At 62.7% G+C, this 10975-nt stretch overlaps 1 long non-coding RNA gene across 1 annotated transcript; it reads left to right on the top strand.

The window, feature by feature from the left end:
- The first annotated feature begins 6716 nt into the window (after positions 1 to 6716).
- Positions 6717 to 9619, top strand: LOC125753548 (uncharacterized). The gene is made up of 3 exons (XR_007405637.1): positions 6717 to 6900; positions 7764 to 7915; positions 9089 to 9619. It is a non-coding gene; the product is annotated as an uncharacterized LOC125753548 (long non-coding RNA).
- The last annotated feature ends 1356 nt before the right edge of the window (positions 9620 to 10975 follow it).

The raw sequence follows: 10975 nt of genomic DNA, 5'->3' as shown, positions 1-10975 counted from the left end.
TCCAGATAGACCGGAGGATGCCCGGGCGGTCACCCAGGGACAGTCACTGCGGCTCCCTCGCCTGGCTTATGGGGGAATCAGTGAGCTCAGCCAAAAGCAGAGGCTGGGTAGGCCTGACCCCAGCAGGGACCCCAAGGCCTCAGGCCCCCCCCTGCCCCCCGTGCACATAGGCCTTTACCTGACGCTGCCGCACACACCCGCCTGGAGGGTAGCCGCTGACCCAGCCTAGGCAGGAGCTGGCTGCAGCACTGCTGGAAGCCAGGACCCCAGCCCGGCAGCCCCGGGGGGGCCCCAGCATGCACAGGCCAGGCCGCAGGGTCACACCCACCCCAGCACCCAGCGAGGGGTGGGCAGCCGAGCTGGGAGCCTGCATCCGGGGGACCCAGGAAGCCCTGACCTCGGGGGGCCACCCGGGGAGAGGCTCGTGGGCATCCAGATGGCTCCTGGTTCTTCAGTTATTACTTTATGTAAACAAACAAGAGAGTCGCTGGTTCTAAATAAAGTTGTCTGTGTAAATTAATATATCATATTCTGTCCTGAAATAGAGTTATTTGTCTCTGGAGGATTCATGTTAAAGACTGACATAGGGTATAACCGTATTCATTTGCATATGCAGATATGTCTAATTATTCGACTCGCAATTAAAGGCTTGTGTGTCAGCAAATGAGACTAATTAGATACATTTATCTATGATAATCAGCTTTTTACAAACAAAATAGATCCCCCTTCACTTCGCAGGGATGTGGTTCTTGGGGAGGCCTGCCTGGGGGAGGCGCCTGGAGGGAGGGGCTGCGGCGGTCCACACCCGCCTGGACAGGTGCAGCAGACACACCTGGTGAGCTGCCCAAGGCCACGGACCCGCACAGCCAGGCTGGGGGGGGGGGGTGTCCTGGAGCCTGTCCCTGGCCCTCGCAGGAGGACGTGCCACCAGAATCACATGGTGGAAGCTCCAGGCCCTGCAAAGCTGTGGAGCAGAGGAGGCTCCCTGGGGCACAGAAGGTCCAGGGGAAGAGTCCAGAGACATGCAGAGTCCAGGGAGAGGGTTCTGTCCCCTGGAAAGAAAGGACAGATGTGTTTCTCATGAAGAAAAGAGGCCTCCAGGGTCACTGGGAGCCATGGGGGTCCTGGGGTCGGGAGCCTCATCCTGGCTGGCATTGCAGACCCCGGCTCTCGCCTCGGAGATCTGTCTGGACCCGCAACACAGGTGAGAGCCCCCGCAGACCCTTCTTCAGCCCCGCATCTTGGGGGGGGCTACCGTACAGCAGGCCAGCCCACCGGCACCCGGAGAGGGCGTGAGAGAGCCTGGCTGGCCCAGCCACAGTCACAGCCACCGCACACCCCGCCCCGGCTCCCAGCCGCCCCACCGCCCGCCCCCTTTGGGGAGACCCCTCCAGGCACGGCCCACAGCGTCTGCCCACGCCGCTCCCCAGCCTCCCCATCTCCCTGCCCCTCCGTGCTCCTGCGGGAGCCGAGCGCTGCCCCCAAAGTAGGTCCACCTCAAGGTAAGGCTCTCAGGAGCCCGTCCTGCATTCGGGCAGGCTCCGGGCCCCAAGGTGCCTGTCCTTGCAAGGCAAGGAATGCAGCCGCGGCCGCGGGGAACAGGCCGGGCAAAGCGGAGACAGACCCGGGGGCGGGGCCGCAAGTGCGGGACCAGGAGCTGCAGAGGCGCCTGCCTGCAGCTCCCAGCCCGGCCCTCAGAGCCCCGGAGGGCACCGCCGGCCACACCGGGTTTCTGGCTTCTGGTTTCCGGGACTGAGACACAGATCGCTGTTGTTCCAAACCACCCAGTTTGAAGCACTTTGTTAAAGGGGCCCTGACACCTCTCCCACCCCCGCTTTGGGGTCGACTTCCGGGGGAGCCCCGGCTAAGACAGGTACGGAGTTTTTTCTGCTGAGTAAGCAAATTGATTTATTTATTTTTTAATTTTTATTTATTTATGATAGTCACAGAGAGAGAGAGAGAGAGAGAGGCAGAGACATAGGCAGAGGGAGAAGCAGGCTCCATGCACCGGGAGCCCGATGTGGGATTCGATCCCGGGTCTCCAGGATCGCGCCCTGGGCCAAAGGCAGGCGCCAAACCGCTGCGCCACCCAGGGATCCCAGCAAATTGATTTAAATACTTCTTTTAGCCTTTGGCCTGGAGCAGAAATATCTGTAAAATGACGGCTTTGGTATACTGGTTTAATATTTCCAAATACACACTCAAAATAAACCCTTGTAACGTCGAAATTGTCCACCGGAGCTCTGGCCGCCTGAAATCCCCCGCCTGCCACCTATGGTGGCCACGGCCCCTCAGGAAGACTGGCTCCTTTTGCTCTTTTCAGAAAGATGGGAGGGGGTTCCAGCATCAGAGGGACCCTTTCAACCATGGGTCTCTCTAAAGAATCCAAAGCATGAAACAAACAAACAAAAAGAATCCAAAGCATGACTAGTTCCTAAAAGAGCATTTTTCTTTTTTCTTTTTTTTTTTTTAAGATTTTATTTATTTATTCATGAGAGACACACAGAGGCAGAGACACGGGCAGAGGGAGGAGCAGGCTCCCTGCAGGGAGCCCGACGCAGGACTTGATCCCCGAATCCCGGGGTCACGCCCTGAGCCAAAGGCAGACACTCAACCGCTGAGCCACCCAGGCACCCCAAAAGAACATTTTTCGTACAACTTTGCAAGACTTGACAAGCCGCATCAAGCCAGGGGAGGTGGTGGCTGCTGCCACGTAGGGAGCGGAGCAGGACTAGGCAACGTGGGCAAGGACGAGGCAGTCAAGGCCCAGGGGAGCCCGGTCCTGGAAGTGACCCTCTGAGCAAATGGAGCAGGTGGGAGTGGGGTGAGGACCCCCAAATCCCTCTGGCCTGGCCTAGAGCCAGGGGGTGGGAGGCGTGGCTCCCCTCCGTGGCTGGAGAAGAAAAGGACTTACATTTTGGGGGGCCAGACAAAGCACCCATTTCTGGGTGGTAAGTCTGTGCTTGCCGAGGTGGGGAAGGCCTTGTGGGGGGAACAAGGACCGCCAGGTTGGGGAGCTGCCGGCAGCCAGCATGGCCCTGGCTGATGGGGCAACTGCCTGGACACTCAGAGAGATTCCCTTCAGCTTCAGGCAAAAAAACGGGTGCCTGAAATGGGGGTGTAATGCCCCCCACCCCGAGGCAGGACCAAGCTGGTGCAGCCCCCAGCGCTCCTTGCCAGGGCTCCTGTCCTGGGTCTGTCCTCCCACCGTGGGCCCCGTCTGGGGACACCGACGCCCCTGAGCACAGGAGAGCTGTCCTGTGAGCCTGCGTCTGGGGCCGAGGACGGCCGGGGGGCTGCGGCCCCGCACGGGCTCCCGTCAGGGCGCGGCGTCCAGCGGGAGTGGGGCCATCGCCACCTGCAGGGATCCAGAGGGTGGAGAGGAACTGCCTTCTCCTGCCAGACTCCTCTTCACAGTCATCCATTTGGGGCAATTAAAGCCTTTATTTGGAAGACATAACACCCAATTTCCTCAGCTGAGCAGCTTTTGAAGCAGCATATTATTATCTCGAGTTGTGAGAGCAAGTTGTCCCTCAGAATCGCCCAGCCTGCGTCCTCGAGGCTCGTCTGCCTCCCCTCTGCCCCTCGGGGGGATGCGGGAGAGAGCCGGGGCAGGCGGCGGAATGGCTCGCCGGGGGACAGACAGACCGGCAGGGCCTCAGCGCCCCGGAGCCCACCCGGGGACGGCCCCACGCAGCCCCGTCTCTGCAAAACGCCCAGGCTCAGAGCGCGGCCGAGGCTGCGTCAGATTAGCTGCTGCCTCAGCAGGTCCCCCAGTTGATGGAAATCTAATCAGGCAGGCAGTCTGGCACCAAATGTCCTAATTTCCCCAATGCTCAAGGGACACGAGTGTCTCTTCGCTGCTCCGGCTCCCGGTCACACCTGGCCCTGGCCTCGTCTCGTTGCGGGGCCGACCTGCAGCTGTGTGGAGGAGGAGTCCCATCGGAAACCCCGGCTGTTCTCAGAACCTCTAAATCAATTAGGCCCCGGTCGAGAAAGTCACTTTAAATATCGCTGACATGTTAAAGAAGTGGGGGCACGAGAGCAGACGGTCAGGGCCCTCCCGGGGCAGCCGCGCGGGCAGCTCCGGCGGGGGGAGGGGCCCCACCTGTCCTGGGGGGAGATGCCCTAACGGACCTCCCTGCTCCCCGGCCCTGGGGTCCAGGCCCAGGAGAGCCCGTGCAGGCGGACGCCCTGCCAGCCCTGATGAGCCCCGGAGAGACAGGCCTGGGCCTGGAGCAGGGGCTGCAGCAGGACTCCAGCGCTTGGCACAATGACCTGTGAGAGCCCCCCAGGGCCCGCAGGGAGGCTTCGCATCCCGGGCACCTGCACGCCTGCAGGGGCGGAGGGTCAGCGTCGGCTCCCCCGGCCCTGGATGGACTCCCCGGAGGGGCAGGGGCTCACGACGGGCACCTCCCCTCCAACCCCGGGGCCTGGCAGTGTCCTTGAGGACTCACCCACGCCAGCTGGCATTCCTGTGCCCGGCACAGTGCGGGCTCTCCACAGAGACCCGGAGGTTGGGCGGGCAGGAGGGGGTGAGGCTGCCAGCGCTGGTGCCCTTGCAGGCCTCACGCTCTGGTCGCTGGGCCTGGGAAAGGCGCCCGGGCCAGGAGGGTGTGCAGAGAGCAGCACAGGCCGCCCGCCCACCTCGCAGCCAGCGCGGGTGGGAGCCGCCCCCACGGGTCAGCCCATCCCAGAGCCCGGAGGACTCCGGAGACCACTCGGGAAGGGCTGTGGCTTCAGTGCTGCCCTAGATGAGCCAGAACCTGGGCTCCCCGTGCGGGCGGGACTCCCGAGGGGGACGGGCACTGCTCTGATCCCTGCCCCCACGCGCCTATGTCCCCCGCCTGCAGCTGCCAGTGGGAGGCTGGGCCTGCAGGCTTCGTCTCCCCCTCCCCACGTGCCGCCACGCGTGTCCCTTCCCTCCAGCTTCTGGGCGCTGGCCTCTGGGGGAGACCTCTCGGCCAAGGGCAGTGGAGCCCGCGGATGAGCACCCCTGGGCAGACAATTCTGGAAGCTGATCGTGCGTTTCTCAAGGGCTCCTGGCAAAACCGGGCCCCACTTGCCCAGCATGACCTCCCTGACCATCATTTCCACTTTTTCTTGTTTCTTGCCTCCCTCTCCCTGGTCTCCTCCCAGACGAGCCCCGCATGCAAGCCCTGCTCAGAGCCCAGCTCTTGTGCCCAGTCCCAGCGCACTTCTCGGGGACAAACACCCCTGGGTCGGCAGGGAGGGGCCGCCTCCCCAGAGGCCAGGGTGAGCGTCCTGCAGCCCTGAGGTCGGGACGCGGGCTGATGAGGCCTCCAGTCCCGCCAACTCCAGGACCGTGTGTGAGTGCGGATGGCATGGTCCAGGTGTCCACCCGGAGCCGAAGCTGGCCCTGAGCCGGCTCCCAGGGGGTCACCTCTGCAGATTGTTGTGATGGTGGGGTCTTGTTGCCTGTGCTGGACAGTCCATACTAACGGTGCCCCAGCCCCAACAGAAGCCTAGACACCCAGGCTCCGCGCCTGTTCCCACGGGGCTGCTTGGGGCAACTCAGCGCTGACCACCCAGCTCCTCGGCGGGAGGGCTCCTGGAGGCGTGGGGTGGGGTGTGGGGGCAGGAAGGGAAGATAGCTGCTTGCTCAGCAGAGGGTGGAGACGAAATGGGGTTTGAGAACTAACCCCATTCTTCTGACGAGAACTCACAGTTCAGAGAAACGTCGTCCTAAGCTCTGCTCCTGGAGAGCAAGGTGCATGCACGGCCTCGGAGCAGCATCTGCCGGGCTGAACGCTCACGGCCAAGCACGGTCACAGCCAGGGCCTCCAGGTGGGGGGCTGCCCACACGCAGCCCCAGGGAGTGGGGGGCAGCCCACCCAGCACCCCCCACTCCCCGCCCTCCCAGGGGCGTTTGCCCCACCGCCAGGCCCCGGGGACCCCTCACATGCCTGCACATCTCGAGCACGGTTTCCCTCCAGGACCCCCTTGCAATCAACTGAGTTAATATGTTACCCCTAAATAAGTTAATTATATTATTACTTTCTGACACCGCAATCACAGATTTTTTATGTTTTGATGCTAAATTTGGTAAAAGTTTAAATTAGGGTAATTAAATAATTAGCTTTAAGATGACAAGCTAGCAAACAGCTTCCCCCTCCCTGACATGCCCAGTCAGCATTGCCGGCTTGGGAAATGCCAGAGGGAGAGCCACCCCGCAACGCCTGCACCACGAGATGGGTTGCGCCCCTCGTTCCCGGCCCCGGCCTGCGCCCCTCCCTGTGGGCCGAGTGTCCCTGGGATCGCCCACCAGCCTGGGCTCTTGTCTGGGATGGGGCCTGGCTGCTGCACGTGCTCAGCAGGGAAGAGCAGGCCTGGACTCTCTGCCGGGAGCAGCGGGGCTGCTGGTGTGGAGGCAGACAGGCCCCCACAGATCTGTCCACGCAGCAAAGCGAGTGCATGGGTCCCCACGGGGACTCAGGGCTCCACAGAGTCAAAGAGCAGCTTAGGTGTGAGACGCCGTCCCCTCAGCTCTGATTCCCGTCCCTCCCCTTCATCCTCTTGTCCCTCAAAACTGCACTGGCTCTGAGCACCAAGTCACAGATGTGCGTGACGATGGTTCTGGAGTTTGCGGCTGTTTGAGGAGCTGCGCCGTTTCTAGGGTAACGTGGCACAAAGAAACATTTAGGACCTGAGTGTTCAAGGAAGCAATATTTATAGAGCGTGTGCACCATCTGTGGCCTCATTTCTCTCCAGGTGAACTCCCTGTCCAGGTTGGATGTCAGCAAGAAAAGGCAGAGCAGCGCTGAGCATATGACACTTTTCCTTTCATTTCTAGACGTGTGTGTCGACACATACTTCTGCAGAGCCGGCTCCATGGGGGCGCTGACCCAGCGGGCCCAGGGGGAGGGCTCTGCAGCTGAGGTTTGCTTCCAGTCGGGGCCCCTGGCTTGGGCCTGCGCATCCTTACCTGCGATGTGTCCCGCCCCCATGTGGGGGAGGCCTAGGCAGCTGGCCTGTGGGGGGTGGGGGTGGGGGTGTGTGGCAGGTGCACCCGCCAGGAGCCGTCAGCACCACGGACAGCGCCGAGCCCGGGGGCGGGGCGGGCTCCCCAAACCTCCACCCCCCCCCACCCGCAGGCGCAGGCCGGGGCCAGAGCTGAAGCAAGAGGAGCCGCCCTTATTCCTGGTGCCAGAGGGTCCCTGGGCTGGGGGCAAGGGGAGGCCCCGTCACCACGGAGTCATGCTGAGCGTCCGGCCAGCGAGTCACTCAGGCGCAGCAGGCTGGCCAGCCCTTGTGAGCCGGGACCTGCCCCAGGTCCTGGCAGTGGCCTGTCCTCCGCCCTGGGAGTGGGCAGGCTGCGCCATCATTCGCTGAACGCGGGGAAGCGTCCCCTCCCCGACCCCGGGGCCGTCAGAATGGACAGGGCGGCGGGACGGCATCAGGACCCAAGGCTGAGTGAGCCCTGGCGGGCACCGCCGCTGGCCCAGCCCCAGAGGCCAGCTCTCCAAAGGCATGTCTCCTCCCGTCCCAGGGGGGCCAGTGGCCCAGAGCGCACCGGAGCTGTCACACGTCAGGGTCACACAGGCGCAGATTAGGCACGCGGGGCCTGGCAGGAGCCACTACCATCACCTCTTCCATTTCTCAGTGATCCCTCCACCTGCGACAGCTCCCCTCCCCCTCCCTCTCCCTCTTCCCTCCTCCTCTCCCTCTCTCCGTCCCTCCCTCCCTCTTCCTGCATAGAAAACCTCTGTGGTCCCTTCTCTCTCCTGTTCATGAACTTTTAGAAATGGAAACCCACCAGGAAAATCCACGAAGAGAGGAAGGGGAACTGGAGAAGCCCAGGAGGAGGAGGAGATGCCTCCCCGGGGAACGCCCAGATGACCAAGAGGTTCCCAGGCCTCTTAATCCAACCCAAAAGGAAGCCACTTGTGGGCAGGTGAGCACTGGGGCCCCAGTGGGCGGAGACACCTGCATCAGTCAGGATCCAGTAAGGAGAGCAAAGCTCGCGCCTCGGGGTTTCCTGGGCACCAGTTCAGAATCGGAAGGGCTGCAAAGCCCAACAGAGGCCGCGGAGGGGGCAGCAGCCCCAGGAGGCCAACCCCACCCTGAGGGCTGGGACATGCGTCCTTCCAGGAGATCTCGGGGCCCAGCTCCTGCTCGGGGCGGGTCTGGGCTCATCCGCTGGCTCAGGAGAAGCTGCCGTGGGCTGGGGGAAGGGGTGACCATAGCTTCTATCTTGGTTTGGGGAATTTTTTTTTTTTTAGATTTTATTTATTTATTTGAGAGAGAGAAAGAACGGGAAGTGGGGAGGGGCAGAGGGACAGAGGGAGAAGCAGACTCCCTGCTGAGCAGAAAGCCCAACATGGGGCTCCATCTGGGACAGAGATCATGACATCATGACCTGAGCCACCAGGCGTCCCAGGCTTCCATCCTGACCTGTCCCCGCCTGCCCTCGTCCTCTGCTGGCGTCTGGCCCTCCCACTCTCGTCTGACCACAGGGGGGGGCAGCAAGGGGAGCCCACACAGCTGAGGGGGGCTTCGGGGGAAGCGCTATGGTTGGAATCTCTTTGAAGTCATGAGGTGAGGGCAGAGGCCCAGGAGGGGGGCCACCCAGCTGGGCGGTCACTGCCATGGGGCCTGGATCAGACCTCGCTTGTCCACGGTCCACGGTCGGTTGCAGCAACGCAACCGGTTGCAGGGAAGCACCCCCGGCCCCGCAGCCTCGCATCCCAGCTGCTCCTCCCCTGCCCGGGATGGGTGGACACCTCGGCGGGTCCGGGTCCAGCGAGCCGCCCGGAGCGTGTGTGCGTCCCGCCCGTGGCGACCCCGACCTCACACACGGGTCCCGCTGGAGAGCACCGTGTCTGTCCCCCACGACGGTCTTGCTCTGGGGCTGGGGCTCTCGGCCTTTTCCAGTGTCTCTGTGCTTTGTGTCTTGGCTCTAACCACGGGACTCTACTCTCAAACTAAGAGGGTCGAATGACGCCGGGCAGACTCCCCGAACATCCAGCACTTCACCCCGAACCTCGCCCACGTTGCTTTTTAGATTTATCTCTCCGAGGTTTGTTTCCGGCCCTGAGTTTACCTGAGTTCGCCGGTGCACACGCAGGCGTGGCCGTCTGTCCTGACGGCGCTGCTGCCTCCTGGGTCTGATGGAGTCCCGTCTACACCCGGAGCCCCCCTGCAGGACCCTCGTCACCGGGCCAGCCTCCCTGCTCCCTCTGGGGGAACCGGGGGGTGGCGATGAAAGCTTTCCGCCTTTTTTTCCTGCCAATGACCAAATTCGAATGTACAATTTAAAAGCTACATTGGCACTTTCCACCCCACTGCCTGCGATGATTGTGCCGAGATTATTAAACCCGTCATAAATAATAATGTGACATTTTCTGACTGGGTATCTGATGAAGAAGCCGATCTTGGCAGCCTGAGACTGGACAGCCGGGATTGCTGAGGACAGGACAATTTCACGGGGTCCCCTGCCAGCCCCCAGGGACCAGGAGTCAAGGCCCCCAATTAAGTCTACACAGCAGCAGCCTCCCGAGTCCCAGGAGGGCAGGGTGGGGGTGAGGGGTGTCCCCGGCCCGTGTTGTTCCCATGAGCCTGCAGCCTCCCCGGACGCGGCTTCGACACCACCTGCCCGAGTCTGAGAGCCTGGTTCGGCCCATCTGTCCCCCGAGGTCTGAACCTGTCGCCCCGTTTCCCAGCCCGAGGTCACCGTCCAGCCAGGACCTGAGCCCAGGCTCCCGCCTCTGTGGTTGCTAGCCAGGCCACGGCCTCCCCGCCCCCAGCCCCAGCCCATCCAGAGCGGGTTCTGGGGGGGTCAGTTCCTTGGAGAGGAGGGGACCAGGGCACACCCGAGCACAGTTCCTCAGTCTCACCAGGATGCACCAGCCCTCAGGACACCAAAGAACACTCCAGAGTCCACGAGGTCTGACTGCTGCCCCCACCCTATCCCGTGGCTTGGCAGGGAGGTGGTGAGGCTGTGTCGCGTGGGATGGGGGTGCTGCTGTCCCCAGGGAGAGCCCCGCCGCAAACCCCGACACTGACTGGACACCAGGACGGTCGCAGGGGCAGGTGGGAAGGGGCTGGGGGAGGGCTGGGAAATGAGGCCCCTGGTACCCGGAGGCCATGGTAGGGCAGGCCGCAGGCTGGGGTGCAGGCGGGAGCGCGCCCTGAGGGGCGAGAGCAAAGCCGCTCCCTCCTCCCGCTGCCAGGTGCTCTTTCGTGCTATTTGATGTGGCTCTAAGTAAAGCAAAGTTAAAATTCTGAGTAATTACCGTGAGTTTTACTGTTTATCCTCATGTTGTGCAATATCAGCATAAAAGCAAACCTAAGAGGATCCCTGGGTGGCTCCGCGGTGGAGCGTCAGCCTTCGGCCCAGGGCGTCACCCCGGGGACCCCGCTCGCACCGGCCCATCGCCGCCTCCTGCGTCCCCTTCAAGTGCTGGTTCAAAGGGACACGTGGCGCCTGCCAGCCTCCCCGACGGGACGCCCTCGCTCTGATCTCACTGGACCCCCGCACGTGTCCCGGAATTGTGTGTCCAGGGGCCTCCTGAGCGCTCCGTGCAAACGCAAGAAATGACGTAGAAAAGAGAGACACGCGTGGCTTCTCCTCCGCTCACGCGCTGGCTCCAGCGGCCCCTCAGACGTCACTTATGAAGCTCGGGTTCAGGTAAAATCGTTAAGAATTTCGAGATTGCTATGGCAGAGCCTTGAAGCAAGCACAGGCCCTCGGGGTGGCCCCACGCCTGCAGCCTGCAGCCCGTGACGCTGGCCTCGCTCCCCACGTCATGGGAGCCGCGGCCTGGAGCCTGGGCCCACCCAGCGCCGGAGGCCGCGGTGCAGGAAGGTGAGGCCCCCAGGACTGAGGCGCCACTACACCCACAGGCACACGTACACACAGGTGCACACGCTTGCCTGCACGCACACAGGTGCACACTCAAGCACACGGGTCCACAGGCGCACACAGGTGCGCACACAGGTGCGCACGCACACG

The sequence above is a fragment of the Canis lupus genome, chromosome 24, assembly GCF_003254725.2.
Source record: "Canis lupus dingo isolate Sandy chromosome 24, ASM325472v2, whole genome shotgun sequence".
In the NCBI taxonomy this organism is placed as follows: Eukaryota; Metazoa; Chordata; class Mammalia; order Carnivora; family Canidae; genus Canis; species Canis lupus.
This window is presented reverse-complemented; position numbering and strand designations above follow the sequence as displayed.